Genomic DNA, 6,443 nt, shown 5'->3' on the forward strand with positions numbered 1-6,443 from the left:
TTTTATGATCCAAGAATATTTCTGGTTTAAAAAGACCTCTTTTTGAAGTTAAAGTTGTATAAACTTTAAATTTTTTAGAGGAAATTAAATTTAATTAAGAAAATCAATACATAAGATCAATGCAATTCATGATTGAAGGTAACATTATCTCAATTAGTTAGCGATATGTGATTCAATCCATAATTTTTGGTACAATTATAAGATAACATATCTGCATCTTTAATGTAAATACAATGTAACAGATGTTGATTTAATTTCTTTATTTTAAACTGTACTTGAAATTTGAAGCTATTTATATGTTTTATTTTCAGAAATGAGCAAGAATTCCGTTCCTACATAGCATGGCTTGCTGCCTTTAGCTTTTTGCTTGGATTTCTACTTACCCTCCTCGGATGGAAGTATCAAAACCCAAGTGTCTCTGTGTTTGACACACATCGTGCAATCATATTGCTCTTGATATTAAATGTATGTACTTGCACTATATCATTGGCAATGATAATAGTACTACCAACTTCCAACAAAACCCATCTCTCTTTCTTCAAGATTGTGTTTCTCTTCTCTGGAGTTTTTGCATGTGACTTGGTTTTGTCGGTCCTTATTCCTCCTCTAGGATGGTTCATCTTCATTATATCTGCATCTGTTCTTGTATGGTTGCTTTATGGCTCACACAAACAGATTCTTCAATGCTGTCGACAAACTCTCGAAACAATGCGGCACTCTACTTCTAAGGCATTCCACAGTTTATGCGAATGCTTCCCACACAGTTTTCAATCAGTTTGGAGAGCACATTCCCAAGCATCTACTGGACCTTCGATGCCGACTCCCAACATGAAGGAGAAACATGTGTTTGGTTTGACAAATGATGTCTAATTAGAGATTCGCCTTAATTTCGTCCTTTTTGCGTGGATAATTATAGAATATTTTAAGAGTATAATAACTTGGTAATTCCTCTTCTCACATAATGTGGCTTTCACCAATTAAATTTATAATGTAGTGAGATCTACCGTTCATGGGAAAAGAGTACCACACCATTATTATCTAAGAGTATTGAATAGTTTTTCCTTATTTAATATATTTGGTGTACTATAAGTCTCTGTATGTTTTGTATATTTTTTGTACTATTGAGTTTGTTTATGGCTCCATGTTTATGTGAAAGAGAAGCATAATATATAGAATAATTTCATTCTTTCATACATAGATTTAGAACCTGCTTTTTGTGTTTTTTGCTTCAAATCCTCAAATACAATTATTCGTGGGAGTATTGATAAAAATAAAAAAAAATTAAAAAATAATCTTGGTTTGAAGATCTGTCAGAAATTAAGGAGTCAATTTCTATTTCCCTAGCATTTAGATTGGAATAATTCAAGTTCTAAACATTCATGGATGCTCAAAAGGATTTGAAATATGCACTTCATTGCTATTTTACTTTCTCATGATCTTTGCTAACCCTTAAAAAGAAAATTGGGCTTCAATGACATGTTAAATGGGCTCTTTCAAAAAAACTCAGCAGATGGATTGGGCAAGGCCAAAACTTATTGAGATGTGGTCCAAATAATTCAAATAAAATGTATCCCTATCACAATCCAAATATCTTCAAAACCGAGCGTTATGGATTTCAAGTTGCAAAATTGGTACAAAAAGAAGCCTAAAATAACATCTCATATCAAAACCCAAGTTGTTGAACGATGCTGAATTAACATAACCAAGTTAACCCAGACTGTTTAACTCAACCAACGACCATAATTGATGAGTATATATGGTCACTTCATCCCCTTCCTTCACAAGCCAAATATAGTTCAATCGCACCACTCTTCTAAAATTATATCCCTAACGCCAATTAATTTACACATACGATCATAAATAAATAGCTGCAAAACTTTCAAGTTTCAATCCACATTTTTTTTTTCAAGTAAGCATGGCATGTTTCATTTCTAGAAATTGTAATTCTTTCTTCCAAACAAGCAAAGCTTCATGGTGATTTCATAAGATGCCTAATCCTTCTAGCAGGGGAGACTTTAAACCTATATCGAATTTAAATATTATATACAAATGTACATATAAAAAAGGGCTTTTTATTTATTAAAGGCGATGGGTTGTTTAAGTGCCCTTTCCATTTAAAATCCTATAGCTCAATCCAATTTTTAGTCCAATGTGACTCATGTGAGACATGGGGCATTTAAACAAGGGTAAAATGCAAAACTGACCCTCTAAGTTTCTTCAAATTTCATTTCAGTCCTTTGACTTTTCTTTTGTTCATTTTATTCCTCTAACTTTCAAGTTTATTCAATTAAGGCTTTTCCATCAAGTTTTGTTATAAGTTGTGGTTATTTTTTCAATTTTATAAAAAAAAATTCAAATTTTTTAAATTAAAAAAATTCAATTAATGATTGAAAAATATTTTCCAGATTTTTTTTTTTCAAAAAATGTTAACAAAAGTTAACGGAAAGGCCTTAATTAAATAAATCTAAAACTTAGAGGACTGAAATGAAACCTGAAGAAAGTTAGAGGATCAGTTTTGCATTTTAGCCTTTAAACAAATTCAATAGTCATTCATTTGGTTTTGTGTGGTTTAAATAGAGTTTTCAAAATATCATGTCTCAAATTTAGTTAAAATCAAAAAAATAATTGAAGAATATAAATTAGAGAGAATCTTTACATACAAAGTTAATAAAAGTTTGGTTCAAGTTCCTTTTCTATTTAAAACCCTACAATTCACCCTAAATTTTAGTTGGATATATATGAGACACGTTGCATTTAAAAAAAAAAATTGATAGTCATTTATATGATTTTGTGATTTACATGATTTTTAAGGCTTTTCCATCAAGTTTTGTTATAAGTTGTGGTTAATTTTTCAATTTTATAAAAAAAATTTCAAATTTTTTAAATTAAAAAAAATTCAATTAATGATTGAAAAATATTTTCCAGATTTTTTTTTTTCAAAAAATGTTAACAAAAGTTAACGGAAAGGCCTTAATTAAATAAATCTAAAACTTAGAGGACTGAAATGAAACCTGAAAAAAGTTAGAGGATCAGTTTTGCATTTTAGCCTTTAAACAAATTCAATAGTCATTCATTTGGTTTTGTGTGGTTTAAATAGAGTTTTCAAAATATCATGTCTCAAATTTAGTTAAAATCAAAAAAATAATTGAAGAATATAAATTAGAGAGAATCTTTACATACAAAGTTAATAAAAGTTTGGTTCAAGTTCCTTTTCTATTTAAAACCCTACAATTCACCCTAAATTTTAGTTGGATATATATGAGACACGTTGCATTTTATAAAAAAAAATTGATAGTCATTTATTTGATTTTGTGGTTTACATGATTTTAAAAAATATATATATATATATTGTGTGTCAAATTTAGCTAAAAGATAGCAAAAAAATTAAAGAATTAAACTAGAACGAATCTTTGCATAGAAAGATATTAAAAGTTTGGTTGAATGATTTTATTAGTGTTTCTCAAATATACCATTGCCCATGCAAGATAGGTAAGTCATTCATGCATATTATCAAATACTAGTCATTAAATACTATAACTATTATAATTATAAAACTCTACGTTTACGCCGTTAGGTTATTTGACGCTATATTTTTCAAAAATCAAAGAATAGGTGTGGGGGTCAATCTTGATCGGACCACAAAGGTCAGCCATGAAGCTCAGCCAACATCTTCTCGGGTTGACAACGTAGTGCAGCAAGGTTCTTCTTATGTCGAAGATGTTGGTTGACTAACATCCACTATAAGGTTGGTCACATAGGTTGATTGGCTATTACATTAATCCTCAAAAGAAATGTCCATTAAGCCTCATTGCATCAGCAAATATTGTGCCCTACAACAAACCATCACATTTAATGTCACTAAATAACAGCCCATTCGCTTGCAATTGGGATTCATTGCTCTAACATGTCCCCTTAGCTAAATTGAGGGGAGAACCAACTAGCAAGTCTTGGGAAAGCATTTTGCCCCTCAAAAATCGGCCCTCACACACTCATAAAGACCCCTCCATCCGGTTGAGTAAGGTATGCAACCTTGGCATAGTTACCTTGTTATTGTTCTCTTCTTCTTCCACTAGCTTATTGATTTAACCAGCAGGCCTCCCTAGCCAATCTCTAAGTTGGTTAGAACCAAACTAAGGTTTTTGGTAATTAGCAAGGTACCCATCACGCTGCAGTGATTCAAGACTATTTTCCTATCATCAAAGTCTGTGTTAATGTTTCGTATCCTCTTCTAATAACCAACGTTTTGGTTAGGGGCCATTCGGTAACATTATTTTAGTAATGTTGTTTGTATTTTTTTTGAAATACATGTAGGTAAAAAAATGTGTGAACATACGTGTAATGTTGTTTAAAAACTGAAAAGTATTGTTTAATCTCCATACCAAACGGCCCCTAACCAAAACATCAACTTAAATATAACCCTTATTTAATGGAATTAACTTGTAAAATAAGATTTCTCTTGAGTCTTTAGTAAACACTGTAAACTCATGTAAATGTGATGTTTCTCCAATCTAAACTTACTACTTTAACAAGTTGTTAAAAAAAAAAAAAAAAAAGAGGAAGAAGAAGAAGTTGAAAATTTTGGTACGCCTACATATTGCTCAAAAAAAAAAAAACATTTATTTTTTGTTTATTTTGATAGATATGAAGATATGATAGAGTTTCAAAGTATGGTGTTTGTTCCATGGTGATTGTTCATTGTCATTGTGCTAAGATATCAGTTGGTTTTTAATGTAGGCAAGGTTTGAACCTCAAATCTCTTACTCAACAACAAAAGACTTTACCAATTAAGTTAACTGAAACCCATTATTTAATTGAAATTAGAAGAAAGTAGTTCAAACTTCCATGACTATACTTGGCAAATTGGTCACTAGCAACTCAGAGGGAAATATGGGCATGTATAGAGATTTATGGGCTCATGAGAAAAATGGATAAATCCGTACGCAACCCATTGAAATGGCGGGTCATGTTAAGTGGACCAAATTTTTTTCATAAATAATTCCCCCCCCCCCCTTTCTAGGTTTTCTGACTATGCATAAACCTGTTTCATATTTTTTCATTTCTCTTTATTTTCTAAATTTTTTTATTCTTACAAACACTCACATATTTTTTCTTTTATTTTTTGGAGTTTTTTTTCCTTTTATTTGTATTGAAAGGGAGGCAAAAAAAGATATTATTAAGTTTCTTATTCAAAAAAAAAAAAAAAATGGTGTGTGAGGAAATATGGACCATATCAAGTTGATAATGTGAAAATTGTTCTATAATTAGTGTGATAGTTGAATGACAAATGAAAGCATAAAAGATAGAGCACACATAAAAAATTACGTGGTTCAACTTAATAGCCTACGTTTATAGTGAGAAAGTCCTTGACGGCTACATATTATAATATATTGTGCATTTTTGTTACAATGAACTTAAATGTAGGGTTTATATACTAGAAAATACTTGACTTAACCTTAAACTAATTATAGATTAACCTAAGGTTAATATGTTTATTCTACAAATACACAAACCTACAATTGATTTGGGTTATTTTGACCATAATATGTCTAACAAATCCGATTATCAAATGACTAAGAGTCATAAATTTGACAACCCACTTAGGACGGCCAATTTAGGGCCCAAATTTATGCCGGTCAAATCCAAACCCAATTTACCCAACCCATTTATCATAGCTATAAAGCAAAAATTGAATTTTTTTTTTCTTTTTTCTTTTAAGAGAGTGGGGCCGGGGGTTGGTTTTTATTTTTTCTAATGCAATGAAGATATATTGATTTAGAAAGAGTTCAGAGCACATGTGATAACAATGTAAAAGCCATTCCCGACCAAAAAGAAAAATTCGGGAACCATATAAAACGGCCCCTTCTTTAGAGACGGTCGTTTTGAGCCTGAGGAAAGATCAAGTGAATCACAATAGAAGAGGATGGCTACGCAAGTTGACTTGCTTTCGTGTTCGTGAATCATTGCATCGCATAGTCCACTTTTATGGAGTTAGGAACTTATTTTATTGTTTCAAAAACAAAAACAAAAACAAAAATCAATGTCATTCAAGGAATTTTGGATTTAATTCAAGGCTTACAATTTATTTTTAAAATGTATATTCTTCGATTACCAATCAAAAATTTCAACATAACTGCAAAATCGATCCCAAGAACCAAATGTAGGAGAATTGTATTACACCAAACAAATACAAAATCGATGAATCAATTTAATCACATAATAAAGGAAAGCGTAGGATTGGATGTTAAATAAATATTTAACTTTAAATGCTATTGAAGGTTTTTTTTTTCTTTTTTTTTGGAAAAAAAGAAGAAGTAGTTTTTGTTGAATTTAGTGATCAATCACTTATAAGTTGGAACACCATAAACATTTATTGTACTTTCAAATAATGTATAATGTAGGAGTAGTTAGGAATAAGTGGCATTTAATTTTCAATAAAGGAAAGA

Source organism: Quercus robur, chromosome 4, assembly GCF_932294415.1.
Source record: "Quercus robur chromosome 4, dhQueRobu3.1, whole genome shotgun sequence".
In the NCBI taxonomy this organism is placed as follows: Eukaryota; Viridiplantae; Streptophyta; class Magnoliopsida; order Fagales; family Fagaceae; genus Quercus; species Quercus robur.